The sequence below is a fragment of the Triturus cristatus genome, chromosome 6 (assembly GCF_964204655.1).
Source record: "Triturus cristatus chromosome 6, aTriCri1.1, whole genome shotgun sequence".
NCBI classification, from domain to species: domain Eukaryota; kingdom Metazoa; phylum Chordata; class Amphibia; order Caudata; family Salamandridae; genus Triturus; species Triturus cristatus.
The window spans coordinates 136976732-136992719 of record NC_140589.1 but is presented as its reverse complement, the minus strand read 5'-3'; positions in this window follow the sequence as shown (position 1 = coordinate 136992719).

Genomic DNA, 15988 nt, shown 5'->3' with positions numbered 1-15988 from the left:
GAGTCTATTTCTCAAGAGTCAACAACTTTACATACATCTCATAACTGTTTCCTCTAGGACGTATCCAAAAGAGTTTTACAATCAATAAATGTATATGCATTCACGCACATTTATACGAGGAAAAATATAGTACATACACACAGAATCCTGTTTCTTGAGAACAGCGCACAATCTGCCTCTGTACAGAATTATATCTCTCAACAACTAAGCAGCTTACCTCTGCTCAGTTCTGCAAACAAGCTCAGAGAATACCTATTACTCCTCCCGCAATAAGCTTTAATGGAAATCCTTACGGATCCCTGGGACTTAAGACCAGAGTTTCACAGATAACCTTCACTATGATTCACACTCCTTATATACTAGAAATGTCTAATAGTAACATACAACAATGTCACCGATTCCGAGCCCAGACAATGTGAACGCGCAACTTCTATTGTCACACGTAATTCCTTACAATCCCGTCTTTCCCGAGAGCAGCATATACACCTTCCTCTGCCCTACTACGGAACTGCTTCCAGCTTCCAAGTTCCAGAAGCACTACATATAACTCAACATTACGACTCCAACATTTAGTATTAGTACATATACCAAAAACATCAAAATAGATCAATAATCAATAAACTAATATACAAGCAATCTTATCTTATCAGATCAAGACAACCATCTAAACCATCCTCTGCTACCAGAGAAATTGATACAGATCAGGGTACCTAAAATATGCCCACTACCACAGATAGAGTAATTTCACAGTTACACGCACATACATTCATCATACGCTAGGGCCCATTTCACTAACATACGCTCCAAAACTCTACTAGCAGCAAACCTGTGGGAAGAAAACTCCTAAAGCACCCTGCATCTATATCTAGGCGATAGGACCAGTTTAGTGGTTGCCTAACATAATATAAACAATCTATAAACAATAATCATAAAGTCTTCAATAAACGACAAGAAAAGAAACAACCAACACCATGTTTAAAAGTTATACTGCTTTATCTAAAATTAGTCAGAGTAAATCAGAATAAATCATTTCTCATAGTTACCTATTCTAACTAGTGTCAGAACGGGTCAGGACCAGTCTCTCAGAAAAGTCTTTTCAGGATAAGGTCCTCAGCATCAGTCCTCAGCAACGCAAGTTCACGCAGCAAGGCGACGAAAGAAAGTGTGGGGAGAGCCCTCCCTAAGCTAACATTTTATAATGCAAAATACAATGAAAACACACATGATTTTGACAAGTAAAACTGTATCACTGAGCAGAACGAGAAGGAAGGGATGTAGCTTTGCAACATCTTGAAATCTCCGCTCAGGAAAAGTCACAATACGCAAATCACGGAACAGGAACCAAAAACTAGAAACTATTAAAGTATCCATCTCGCTCATTTCCCTCGGCAAACCGGCTTTAGCACAATGTTCTTTCAGAAGCCCTTTGTTCACCAAGGACAACTCATTTCTTTTGGAGATCCTCCAAACTTGCTGATGTCCTCCCGGAAATTTCCATATAAGGACCACGGTCAGTTGTCTGTAACCGAAATCCAGCAGGGGTCTCCCTTGTCACATCACAGATTTTGCCGGCACCACAGCTCAGCCAGGCTTCAAATTATTCTCAGTTATTTCATGAAGGCCTCCAAAGGCCACAATAGACCATCTTTAATTAAAGAGACAAAATAAAGATTACTACATCATAATGATTAGACAGTGTTAACCCCACTAACACCCTTATGTGTATGCATTTATCTAGCTTTGCGACATATAGAGCATTAATTCAGACAGCGTTTTGTGCTCAAAATAAATAGCACACAGCAACGTTTAAACATGAAAAACTTGCACGTTATTGTAAATACAAAAAACAGCACACGCATGCTAACCCTCGTGTAACCTTCTCTTATATTAGGACCAACAGGTTGATTAGTGAAACACACTTGCACAAGACAAATAATTAGTTGTTAATTATTAATAAATTAATAAAACGCATAGACATGCCAGAGCTTCAAAAGCCCCAGAATTTTCTAACAGAAAACTCTGCTCCAGCAATTGCATTGATGTAATCTAGAGGGCCGGGATTTTGCTTCATACTAATCCCTCTCATTTAAATTGTTGATGGGCGAAGATTTTCGCACGATTAAAACAATGGGCATACTAACAAGCTGTGTCCCTGAACAATGTAGCCCACGCTAGCGCCAATGAGGTTTTTTTGTCACCTTCAGACCCCCTCTGAAAGGGACCCTGCAGCGATACTCGACCTTTCACTCCATAGATGCACACGCAGCTCTGTGTTCTACTGAAGGCAAGCTGCTCTGCTGACGCTTTTGAACCAGCTCAGCCCAGGCTTCAGCTTGGTTTGAAAGGCGCTTTAACCCATTGTAGGCCGTGCAGAAAGACCTGCCAAGGATGGAGCGCAGGAAAGGTCCCAGTACTCAAGCGGAGAAAATATCAAAGTGCCGGTACTCCGTACCGGTGAGTACCGGCCCATTTAAAGCACTGCCTCTAACAAAATCGTCCAAAACCAGCCCTAGAAAACAGCTCGGCCGCACCCCTCTCTTTCCCCCAGGAGGGCCGGCTGAGCAATTTTCCAGGGCCGGTTTCAGTTCCCAGTCCGGCCCTGCCTAAATCCCAGCATTTTCATATGTGTGCAGAGGCTTCTGCATCCAGAGACTCAGTAGTCAGGGCAGAGAGAACTCTGCACAGATAAGTATCTGGAGCGTTGAGCCGTAAAGCTCTGCATGCAGTCTGTAAATACCAAAAAGTAGTAAGTTAGCCTTTGTGAATCAGGCCAGCGGTGTTTGGTGACTGCAAAAAATGGTGAGGCGACATAAATAGAACACAATGAAAATACAAATAAACAAACATTTACATTTTTTTAAAAGAAAATAAGCTTACCTTAGCATAAAGCATGTCCAGTCCCTGGCTCCAGACTCCTCCAAGCACGAGGTCCCATAGCTCCCACAAGTCCTTACCCAATTCAGACACTGCTCTCATGCTGTGAAGCAGCCTGAGTGAAACATCTGGAGTGGCTGGAGAAGGCTGCCTCAGTGTTCTGAAAGGCACTGTAGGCTGGTACCTGCTCTCCAACCCAGCTGTCTAAGACATCTGGGTTGGAGAGGTTGACTTGCGCATGTGGGTTTGGCCATTGCAAGGTAGCCGGCCAAACCGACAATTTATATTAAGGGGCCACTCATCATTGTTGCCAATCCGCAGAAATGACACACGGGTCCCGCCTTGCCCTCACTGTTCAGCAGAAAGCTGGAAATATAAAAAGGTAATAACATTCTTGTATTATCATTTTATTTTTCCAGGTTTCTGCACAGCAGTGGGGGGACAGAGGGAGGTGGGGGGGAGGTGCACGCTCCTATGGAGGAACCACCGCTGAGTGAGGCCTAATGGCACATGTTCTCGTGTAAGCTCTTGTACAGTTCTTGACATGAGACAGTATGACGAGGTCCCAGTATCCCCAGACACACTCAGGTTCACAGGGTTGACATATTTGCTCTTTTAGAGGTAATATCAGCTGTGGGTGCTTCAAACAAGTGCTGGCGCACAGAAATGAAAGTCGGGGATCAAAGGGTCGTTGGTTTTGTTAGATCAGAAAGCAATTACTGACATATAAACAGATCAAGAGTAATAGGTTCTTTTGGAAGGTATAAACCAGAAACAAAATGATAGATTAAATAAAAAGAACAGCTTACAAAGCATGTACGGCTGTTAATAGAGGCTTACATCACTTTGTACGATTACCTACTGCAAGGGACACGTTTCCAGCTTTGGAAATGTTTGCTTTATGCTGCATAACAAACCCCTCTTTTTAATTTGCAAGTTTTAGTTCAATGTAAATAAAAACAAATTCTCAAATGAGCTGAACGTTTAATTTTGTGGCATGGTCAATTGTAGGGAATCCAAGACTCAACACAGACTGGCTGCGCCCCTCCCCCCCCCCCCTCCCTTAACCCTGGTGGTTACAGCGCAGCCCCAAGCAGTCTCATCCACTCACCACAATCCCTACAAGGTTGGGCCAAACAACAGTTCAGTAAAAGAGTGACATCTGTGGTGTACACTTCATGAGGATGAATCCTGGCAAGGACAGGTCAGTCTTCCATCCTTCCAATTTCAATTAATTGAATGCCATAATATTTGATATTAGTTAGACACATTATTTACAATGCTTAGAATTACAGAAGTGGGGTATGAAGCACTTTATATGAACAGCTCATTATCATATCAATGTGACACATTTGATGTTTGTAAAGTCATTCTTATGCCTGCTGTTATTTACCTGCTGTGCGCCTGACCTAGAGAGACTTCCAGTTCGGCATTTCCCTGGAGAGGCCATTACCATGCTCCTCCTCCCCCACATCATCCCTAGTTGCCCAGGAGACCTCGTCCCAGTCGAAGGGCTGAATACGCACATTTGGAAGAGGTCTAACAGTTGTCACTAATATCCATGAGATGAATCTACATATGATTAGGCCAGGGCGGAGTTCACAGAGTTCTACTCCGTGGAACTCCACGAAACGCCTCACAAACTCAGCCACACTCCACGAAGTTCCGTGTGCGGCGAAGTGTGGTAACACGTGCTGCTCGCACTGATTTTTATCACCTATAGTTTGTCTCGTGCTGTAAAGCACTGTGAACGGCACTACGCGTTGCACCAGAGCACAACTCAAGTAGATTTTCTACTCAAGCGGCAGCCTGCTCAATGCGAGCAGCAGATTTCTTAATGCAAGCGGTCACGACCTGCTGCGACTGCCCACATTGAGAAATCTCGCCAAGAGGTGGTCTAGCATGCAATTATTCTGGCAAGCACTGGCCAACTTAACGCTGGTGAGCTCAGAGAGAAAGAACCCTGCTCTGCATCACTTTGCGGAGTTTTTTGGAACTCCCCGCAGAGGAAAGAGTGGGCAAAACTCCGTGCACTTTCGCTGGCGGAGCGTAATTGTTCCCCCACCCCTAAATATGATTGCAAATCTTCAGTGGAATGAATAGGACGACATATATGTGAATGCTCCACAGGGCTGGTGGCTCAGTGGACTAATGCATCCACTGCAGGGGCCTGTGTTCGACCTCATGGTCACAGGTTCAAATCCCGGCAGGTCCACTTAGCCTTTCATCCATCTGACATCGATAAAATGAGTACCATTGAGTTGGGTAACAATAAACATCTGTTATTCAGGGCCTAGATGCCCCGTTGGGGGTGAACGTGCGCTTTGCAAATACACATGTTTGTTAAAGAACTTCCTCAATGAACAGAACCTTGTATGGAACCAACTCACAACAAAGAAGTGACAACATGCTGAGCATCACCTCTCTAAACCCATGTGACTGATCAGACCACCACTACGTTATCTTCCACATCACAGCCCATGCACAGAAATGAAGACACCAGGGGTTCAAACAGCAATACTAGTACAGAGATGCTAGAAACCTAAATAGTGACAATCTCGCCTCTCTGCCAAAGAAACCTTATGTCCCCAGAGGAACTAGATGTTGTACAAGAACTAAGACACACTATCATTACACAATAACCAACATAATGGAGGTCATAGCCCCTGTAATGCCCAAAAGTCTCACTAACAAAGTAGCACAGCCATGGTTCAACCGCCACCTTAAGGATGAGAGGAAGTGACTCAGACACTCTTAGGGTCGGGGGGGGGGGGGATGAGAGCCCTTCACCCTTCACCCTTCACCCACAACAGCTTAGAGAGCTAAAAAACACCTACATGGATTGCGAAAACAGAATTATTCAGACACCAACTAGATAACACCAAAAACTACACATGGAAATGTTTTGAGATCATCAAACAACAGATTAGGTCCAACAACAACAACAGAGCCACCTTTCTTGGTACCTCAGGGAACTGTGAAACCTTCTCTTCCTTCTCCAAGTAGAAACTCAATAGCAACTGATATTGAGCAGTTTCGTCATCTGAGTCAAAATGCCCATCAGTTCCGGGGGTAACTACTAACACTGAGAAGACACAAACATGCAGCATTCCCATCAAGGCCAAGAGCAATGTGACCTGGAATGATTTCCTAACGCTAAGCCAAGCTGAAGTATATAAAATTTTACTGTCAATGAAACTAAGATCACATTTCTGTGTTCCCATTCCTGCATGAAAGTGATGGACCTAAGCCCACTTCTCTCCCCTCTCTGGACAAGATTAGTGAACTCCTCCCCAACACAAGGCGCAATCCCAAACCGCCTAACAAGCGGGCAAGTAACTCCTCCACTGAACAAACTTGGCACAGATGCAACTGATCTAAATAACTTTAGTCCGATATCTAACATCCCATTCCTCGCTAAGCTGCTGGGAACATATATTCATAGGAAACTATGCCACACATTGAAAAATGTAACCTGCTGGATGAGTTCCAATTGGGTTTCAGACGTGAACACAGCACAGAGACAGTCATCCTACATATTTTGGTTAATGCACTCAAAATACTTGACCAGAATGATTCATGCCTACTGATCCTCCCTCAACCTGTCCTCAACCTTCAACATTGTCAGTCTTAATTTATTTGTTGTTTTGTATTACATGAATTCATCAACAAAGACTATTCAAATATTAAGAACATTGATTAAAAGAAGAACTACAAAAGCAATAAAAGCAATAAAGCATAGCATGAACAGGTTAACAGATACTTTTGTCAAAAGTGATTCTTCCCTAAATACATCAAAGATAAACAAAATACATTGATCAATAGAAGCTAAGCATAAAAAGCTGTTCAATTGCTGAAATAACTGTGCACATTACAGGTTGTTCAGAAACGGCAAATATTCCCAGTTCGAATATTTCCTGGATCTGGGCAACAAGTTGCCTCTAATCCTGTATACATATTTCGCAGCTGTATTTACACAATCAAAGTTTAAGAAGTCAGAAGATAAGAAAATAAAATGAACATTATGTTTTACCAATACATTTTGTTTTATAAACCAGAGTGCTTGCAAAAAGATTTGAAACAGGGAAAACAATCATCGGGTTTGTTGTATGTGTGCGAGGGGAAAGAGATCCTCATCCCTTACTCATCATATAATAAGCGAGAAGCCTTCATGTGCTGGTTCTTGCCCAGAGACAGGGGGAGATGCCCCTTTCCCCCTAAATTGAAACTAGTTTTGCAATGGTGTGTCTGGGCTAGAGTTTGAATTTCCGTTATTTGGGATAAAATCCAATTGATACAAGTAGATCCGGTTGATGTTTGTATTATTTATTCTTGTTGGTAGCTGCAAACGAAAAAAGGATGGCACAGCCAACACGTGTTTCGCCCCCTAGTTGGCCATCAGGCCTGGGGCTTCCTCAGGGCGGGTGTTCATGTAATTCGGTATTTTTAACGGTTGATGTTTGTATTATTTATTCTTGTTCGTAGCTGCAAACGAAAAAAGGATGGCACAGCCATCACGTGTTTCGCCCCCTAGTTGGCCATCAGGCCTGGGGCTTCCTCAGGGCGGGTGTTCATGTAATTCGGTATTTTTAACGAGGGTTTATAAACCCGAAGATTTCTCTGGTCTCGGCTAATGCCAGGTGCTGTAGTTGTCCAAGTCGTGGTAGTAGTACCACGACTTGGACAACTACAGCACCTGGCATTAGCCGCGTCACCGACTGTGGTGCAGGTGATTGTGGTCACGGGGGTGTTTCCTACGGGGGGGGCTACTCCAACCCGGGTGGCTTGGGGTTGGCAGCGTCGCCGACTGTGGTGCTGGACCCCAGGGGTCGAGAGTTGTGTTCGCATCCACATCACGTGATCCTGGGCACATTGGTTTTATGACGGCAGACTCATCCTCTTCCTGTGTACGGGGGCTATATAGTTAGTTTGCCGCCGGCCCGGAATTTGTTTTGGCAACACAAGGATTTAGTCAGCGATCAGGTCACCTGCGGGTAATTTTCGCCAACATGTATTGTTTCGAGGTGTCGCGCCAAGCGGTCCAAGGCGTGGGATTTCGGCACCAGTCCCTCTGGAGCCGTAGGTTCGGATCCCACCGCTGCCTATTGCTTAGCACTAGATATGTACTCCACACTCGGGCAGATTGTTCGATCCTCCAGACAGTACTTACTGGTGGGCCCACAAGTCCTATTCATTAGTTGGTTACCCCAGATGAGGGCCTAGTTGCGGTGGGGGCGACCTTGGCACGGGACGCTCCCCTACGCGCCGGGTGCCCGATGGGAGGCGCCATTGTCTCATTAGCTACTTCCCGGTAGCGACTTTCAGGCTGCTTTGCATGCTCTTGGGCAGGCTAGGCCAGGCGATCTGCTCTGGTGCTCGCTGGTATTCTTACTATACCGGTATGCCTGTTGCCGGCAAGCGCCCACTTCGGGTGAAGTAGAATTAACTGGTATGTTTTCCGAGGGGGGGGGGCCCCGGTTTACCTAGGTTTTTTCCGACCTTTTGGGAGACGATGCAGTCCGTCGGCCACGTGGTGGAGTAGGTAACCATGGTTTCGAGCCTCGTGGTTGCGTCCAACATGTTCTACGGGCAATTATGTTATTCTCCCTGCCGTGTGTGCTAATGTAAAAGCGGCGATATGTTAAGTGCTCCTATACCTTCGGGGCGCGCTTCCGCCCCCTCTCCAACGCAGCAGCGCGGTTTGCTGCTTTATGGACTACGGATGGACATCTGGGTAAGTTAAGCAGGGTTGCGCCCGGTTAGTACTTGGATGGGAGGCCGGGGGTTTAGCTCCGTGCTGCTGCAACCTGGCTACGGTTTCAGGGATATGATGTGAAAACAGGCAGCTTTGGATACATGGGGGTTGCACCAATTTTTGCGGATCTCGAAAATTAGGTGAGTCCGGAAAGCTTAGCTTTCGACTAGCATGCTAGGTAATACGTGCGAATTTTAGGCTACTGTGGGGGAATAACACCCTTCACGACTGCTCCCCTTAGCGCTATTATATGTAATTTGCCTTCAGATCAGTGACAGTCTACACCCTTCGCGACTGCTTTCTAAAGCTCTATTATAAGTCATTTGTTTTCAGAATGGTGACCGTCTGAGGTTAGTAGGGCGATCTAGGTCAGAATGTTAAAATCTAAGCAACAAAATCGCTAAGGGGTACGGTTGGGTTAAACTTTGAACATATGCATTTTCCATGTATCTTTATGCCCATGACATAAATAGAACTCATGCCTAGCCTTAATCACAGTTACCTATGATTCAAGGTAACCAATGGTTAGGGGAATGTGGGGATCCCTGTTTGTTAGGGTATGGCATTAGGGGGTTGGCGGACTTAGCTACGTGTTGCACTCTCCATCTGCGGACTTAATTACATGATAATTACAGTTACCTGTGGTGCGGCACAGGGCCATCCCCGTTTTTTGGTGTGCGTCATTAAGGGAGCTGTTGTACTTGGCTCTCAGTTGCACCTACCATCCACATGATTGGGATGTTTGGAGGAAAGTTTTGACAAGACAGTTGTTGTTGCACTCTCTTGTGGTAGGCTACCAGCATATAGAGCACTATAGCCGCAAGCAGATGGTCAGTACCCCAGCTTTAATACTCTATCGCAGAACATCGCAAACCACATCTGAAGCTGCTGTGGCAAGGCTTTCGCTTGACGCTACCAGCGTCACTTCGGTGGCAGGGGGACAATTCCCCTCCCGTCTTTCTAGGGAAAAGGGTAAGGGGTAGTCAATGACCAGATCATCTCCCCAGGGTACAAGGCTAAATACCTATGCATTTCATTATCCCGTGGAGGTAGTAAGGAGGTTACAAATTTGGGTAAAGCATCCCAAATAACGTGTAGAAAGGGATAGGTGACATAATCCCTGGGGTTCATTTGTGACGTAATCCATAGTCAATGTGTAGAATTGTGCCAGTAGTCCTCAGTGAGGACTGAGGGTGTGCAACACAATTCACAGGGAGTGAGCCTTGGGAAGGAATTCCATTTTAAAAGCTCACACCAAAAAAAAAAAAAAAAAAAGAAAAGTGTAGATTCACTGGGTCTGGCTTAATTGCCAAATATTTCGGTGCAGATCTTCTCCTTTCCTTTCAACCACAGCAGTCTATCGTAAGGGACTTAGGGTGTACATTAAAATTCACAAAGAGGGGGCCTTTTGGAATAGAAGGCATTTCAAAAACTCATCCCAATAACAGGTGGCAATTTATTGGTGAGGTAATCCACAGGTATTGTGGGGAATGAAGAGTGTCAGCAGACCATAGTGAGGTGTCATGGTGTTCAACACAAGTAATGGAGTACAACACAAGTAACGAGTGGACTTGGGGAAGGAAATGCTGAGTGGCCAAATATTTGTATGCAGAGCTTCTCATTTCCTTCTAAGCGTCAGCTATCCTTGGGGAGGACTTGTGGTGTGCAGCACAATTATCATGGAATGGGCCTTGGGAAAGAAATGCATTTTTAAAGTGCAACCTAATAACGAGGGGCAATTTATTTGTGGCTTAATCCCCGGGCATGGGATTGGCGACCAAATCAACCATCATTAGGGTTGCTTTACTCGATGCCCCCTTTTTTCCTTTTCTTTTACGTGTCATTAGTTCTAGTGAGGACTGATGGTGAGTAACACAATTAACATGCCGTAGGCAGAGTACAGAGGGCAGTAGTGCAGAAGTACAGGCCAGTAAAAGACCGGCAGAAGAGAGGCCTTTGAAGAACACGAAACATGCAGCATAGCGGAGTAGTTGCTGTGCACAAGGGGGTGCCAGGTTGGTAAAGAGACTATGGCTGCTGTCAGCAGGTGAGGGCATTGGGAGCCCAGGGGCTGGCCGAAGGAAAAGAGGTTTGTCATGCAGGGGACATGGACATTGTATTCTTACCGGGGCCGCCTGCAGTTCTTCTTTGGGTTTCGAGCTGCTGGGAGGCGGGTCGATTGGAGGTCCTAGGACACTAGTTTCCTTGGGGATGGAAGTGGATATCTTAAGGTAAACCGGGAGATAGTGTGATGGGGGCTTTCCCAACCCAATGGGCACTATTAGAGGTTCTTGCTAGTTGCCAAGACACATTGTATAAAGCATTCTTGGCCCAGGTAATTTATCACAAGGCGGTAAGAGGGTTCGGTATTACGCCACTGCTTAATGACCAATGGTCCGAAAGGAAGCCTTTATATGCGGTCGGTAGTAATACCGCAGGCAGTATAGGTTAAGTGGGCCCCGGTTAAGGCCTTGGACAGGGTGGCAAAGAAGCTGATCTAGGCGAGCAGTAATACCTCAGATGCCCAGAGGAAAGTAATGAGGGTTGCGCTAGCAGGAATTTATCGTAGGTTCTGGGGTAGTAGTTCCCTTTGGGAGACAGGATGGTGGAAACACAGCTCGTCATAGGTTCCGGGCAGACGGGCATGTATTCCTTCAAGGAAAACGGGATATAGTGTGAACTGGGGGGCCTTCACAACTCTAGGGCCAAGGAGAGGGTGAGTAATTTATCACAGGACTTCCCAGATAATAAAAGAGAGCGGTGGCATCAAGTTGGAGGGCAGATGTTGGTAGATGGGCAGTAGCTCGTTACACGGACAATGCTAGGGGCTATTGTGGAGCACAGTTAGCGTAGAATTTTATTTGCCCCCTAGTTTGGAGAAAGCCGAGCTTGGTGGGAGGAATTCTTTTAATAACGCGATGGAGCGAACTATGAGGCTAGGAGGGTCTGTAGCCAGACAATAAGGTTGATATGGCTTCCAGTTTTAAGGGGCAGTCGTTACCTAGTAGTAAAAGGGGTTCCCATTGGAGTACAGGAGGCAGAAACATATCTTTAAGCACCCATAGTGGGGTCGTGCGGGGGGGAGAGAGCCCCCCCTTTAAGGAAAGGGGCGCTTATGGCTATACGAGGACTAGCAGCTCTGCTTTGTCTGTGTCCGCAGCTAGGTTTCCAACCAGTAGCGGGGACTCATCTGTAGGCTATGGAATCTTAGGTAAGATACGGGGATGGCATGAGGTCGCAGAAGAGTATATCTACCCAGAGATCCCAGGGGCCCAAAAGGGGTAGGATTTTATTATCCCGCTTGCTTGGACGAAGCTGAGCTTGGGGGGAAGGAATTCTTACAATAACGCAATGGAGCCTACTACGCGGCCAGGAGGCTCCATAGCCAGACAATAAGGTTGATATGGCTTCCAGTTTATAAGGTGCAGTTGTATCCCAGTAGTAAATGGGTACCTATGGGAGAATCTGGGGCAGAAGCGTGTCCTTAGGCACCCATAGTGTGGGGGGTGCGGGGGTTGGAGCGAGGCCGCTTAGGGGGAGCACTTTTTGGTCATACTAGTACCAGCAGTTCCGTTTTTGGTCAACAGCACAATTGTAGTGGTGTTAAAGAGGCCCATCAGGGGTAGCGGGGGGAGGGCGAGTTCGACAGTGGCCGACTCGCCCTGTGGAGGATTTTCTTCCAGAAGAAATGGGGGCTACCCCAAATGTGGACTGATTTACTTGACTTTCCCCTTGGAAGGGGGTTGAATTAATGTGGGCACTGGGCAGGCAGGAGGGGGGACTGACCTGCTGGTGGTCCTGGCCTTTCTGCCCTACCCCGGGATGCCAGAAATTGAACATTTTGGGGGATTTGGCCTAGTGGTAGGTCTCCCCTGGCAGGTATGGACCGCGATGCGGTGCCCTGGAAGTTACTAATCAAGGGATGACCTTGGTTTAAGGTGAGGGCGATGAATAAGGTTAAGGGGCCTTCTGGCACTTGACATTAACCTCTTTGAAATGTTCCTTTGTAAAGGAAGGTCGAGATACTGATGTGTGGCTTGCACAATCTATGAGCTGTTCATCTGCCCTATGACCTGCTTGTCAAAAACAATTATGTATGATCTGGCTGATCTTATGAACGGTGTTCTCATAACAATGTTTGCTTAACTATGCCAAAGGTTGTCACTTATCATTTCACAGTGAGTGGTGTCTATATGAATAAAAGGCTACGCCCTTGGTTAAACCACAGTAATGTCTATTGTTCATCTCCTTGGGAGTGATGCAGTGAGGCGCAGCGAGTGGCACGTGTGAGCGCACTATGAAGGCGCACCCGGCGCATAGCAGAGTGGCGCCCTTAGTCGTGGAACGGGCAGGAGCAGCCAAGGGGGAGAGTTGTCCTCTGTTGTTGTCGCCACATCGGAGGGGTGGCTCCCAAGACGTCATTGGGGGCCGCTCAAGGAGGCAGCAGCTTTATAAGGTCCCGCGAGGCGAGGGATCGGCCTCTTTTCCCTTCGCTGAGCACCAAGAGCCATCGCACTGGATTTGCACAACCACCCACCCACCCTGGCAAGAAGGCAGAATGTGGCAATCTTGGCGGATTTTCTTCCAGAAGAAATGGGGGCTAGCCCAAATGTGGACTGATTTACTTGACTTTCCCCTTGGAAGGGGGTTGAATTAATGTGGGCACTGGGCAGGCAGGAGGGGGGACTGACCTGCTGGTGGTCCTAGCCTTTCTGCCCTACCCCGGGATGCCAGAAATTGAACATTTTGGGGGATTTGGCCTAGTGGTAGGTCTCCCCTGGCAGGAATGGACCGCGATGCGGTGCCCTGGAAGTTACTAATCAAGGGATGACCTTGGTTTAAGGTGAGGGCGATGAATAAGGTTAAGGGGCCTGCTGGCACTTGACATTAACCTCTTTGAAATGTTCCTTTGTAAAGGAAGGTCGAGATACTGATGTGTGGCTTGCACAATCTATGAGCTGTTCATCTGCCCTATGACCTGCTTCTCAAAAACAATTATGTATGATCTGGCTGATCTTATGAACGGTGTTCTCATAACAATGTTTGCTTAACTATGCCAAAGGTTGTCACTTATCATTTCACAGTGAGTGGTGTCTATATGAATAAAAGGCTACGCCCTTGGTTAAACCACAGTAATGTCTATTGTCCATCTCCTTGGGAGTGATGCAGTGGGGTGCAGCGAGTGGCACGTGTGAGCGCACTATGGTTTAATCCAATTAGAGGGCTCTTATACACAGAGTAAAAAAACAGAACATGATTAGCATTTTTGCAGCCTAGATTACAGACAGGACATATGCCATGACTTGCCATAGGGTTAGGCCAAATGCACGTAAAAGAGGCCAAGGGGAGAGTGCCCATCCTTATCTAATTATAAAGCTTCCTCATTGGTTTGAAGAAGAACTAGGAATTCCTCAAAATGATACTCTACCTTGAGATTTAAAAAGGAGTAAATTAGACTCCCAGAGGAAGATACACCTTCGATTGTCTTCTGCATTACTTGCCAAAAGGTCTTTTTAACTGGCAAGACTGCGCTCGAGGTGATCGTAGTTGGAGCGGGCCAAAAATAGCCCAGGCCTTGATTAATTAATGACTTCTTAATCTATTGTAGTGAGGGGATATTTATCACTGAGATTTGCTTATTATGTCGCTTAGGGCCTGATTTAGATCTTGCTGGTCCAGTCGCCAGCCAACCATGGCAGCGGGCTCCAGTACTCCATCGGATCGACAGATTTCCAGCTGCAATATTTAGATGATTACGCGATACACAGAAGACCGCCGTGAGCTGCGGCCTTCTGTGCTGGCAACCCGCCCTCCATTGCCATCCTGATGGCAGGGGCCCATCAAGGCGATTTAGATATTCCTGTTGGGCTGGTGGTGTCCTGTTGGCAGAGTCCAGACAGGGGGCGACCACAGTGTGGGGAGACAGGTAAGTCACCTTTTGAAATGTACGTAAAACATAAATGTGTGGTGTACGTGTACATATGTATGTGTAGGATATGTGTAGTGATCTTAAAATGTAGATACTGCTGGATACACAACCAACAAACACGCACCATGCAATGTATATCCGCACACACCACAAACACCTACCTTCAATTGCATGAAAACGGAGTGCCAGTCCGTCACGGTCAGGGTGCAGTAGGGCGGGGGACCTGGACAATGGCGTAGAAGGGGAAACTGCATCTTGTACCCCTGGAAAAGGTGAGGAGTCACCCCTTTTCTTACCTTTCTGCTGATTCGAAGCAGAAGGGATTCCCACAAGAATTCCCTTAGAAACAACCCATATCCAAATCTGGAGGGGGGCAATCCTTGCTGGAGTCCTGCTACCACCTGCTGCAGCCCATTTCGCAATAGGGACAGGGAGCAAAGTCATGGCAGAGTCGGCAGGACCGCGGCAGTCCTCTCTCCCATTCCCACTGCCAGGTTGACGGGTGGGAGGCCCAACGAAAAAGGCCACTCTGTCGTGTTCCTGCCAGCATCTAAACCAGGCCCTTAGTGCTGCTCTATAGTGAACCAGCTCTTCAGTCGACCAAAGCTTGAACCAATACAAGATGGGTTTTAGTCTTGCACATTCGCTTATCTTACACAGGACTAAGTCCAGACTCAAAGGTAAGCGATGGGAGCTCTGTAGTTACTTCAGCAAAGTTCTTATAAAGGACTTCTCTGGCAGAAGTAGATCTTCAACAGCGAGCCTTCAAATCAGCTCCATAAAGTGCCGCTTTGAAGGCCTGTGCACTACAAACCTTCAAATCAGGAGAGACTTGGAAATTGTTGAATCCCCTAAAGAACTTGGTTATCGCACTAGCTCTGTATTTAAAGCAGGCCTTACTTTTAGCAACTTGATCAGCTCATCTATCGCTTTCCGACAATTTAATGCCCAGATAATCAAATTCTTTAACTATTTCGAGTTTTAGAGTCTACAGTGGTCAAGTACCTGCTAAGCCTCTTGTTGTTGAATGTCATAAAATCTAGGTTTGTTTGCATTAATTTCCAATCCATTGTTTTTGCAAAATTGCCTGAATTTATCAATCAGAATCTGTAGGCCTCTGGGTGTTTTGGAAATCAAGAGGGTTTCATCAGTGAAAAGTAATTTCCTGCCAGGGTAGGCATTCTCAGAATTGAGCAAACATTTTATGCACTCATTGATAAACAGCTGCACCCCTCGGTTTATTTCAGTTTTGCTCACAAGTTCACATTATGGACCACTGCGGACCCTGGCATAATTTTCTCTATGTAAATGTATAATAATAGACAGTAAATCTCAAGGAAAACTAATGTCAGATAGAACTTGCCACAGCTTAGCCCTTGGAACCAAATCGAACATGGCGTGTGCATCCATAAACACAACATAAAGGCTGC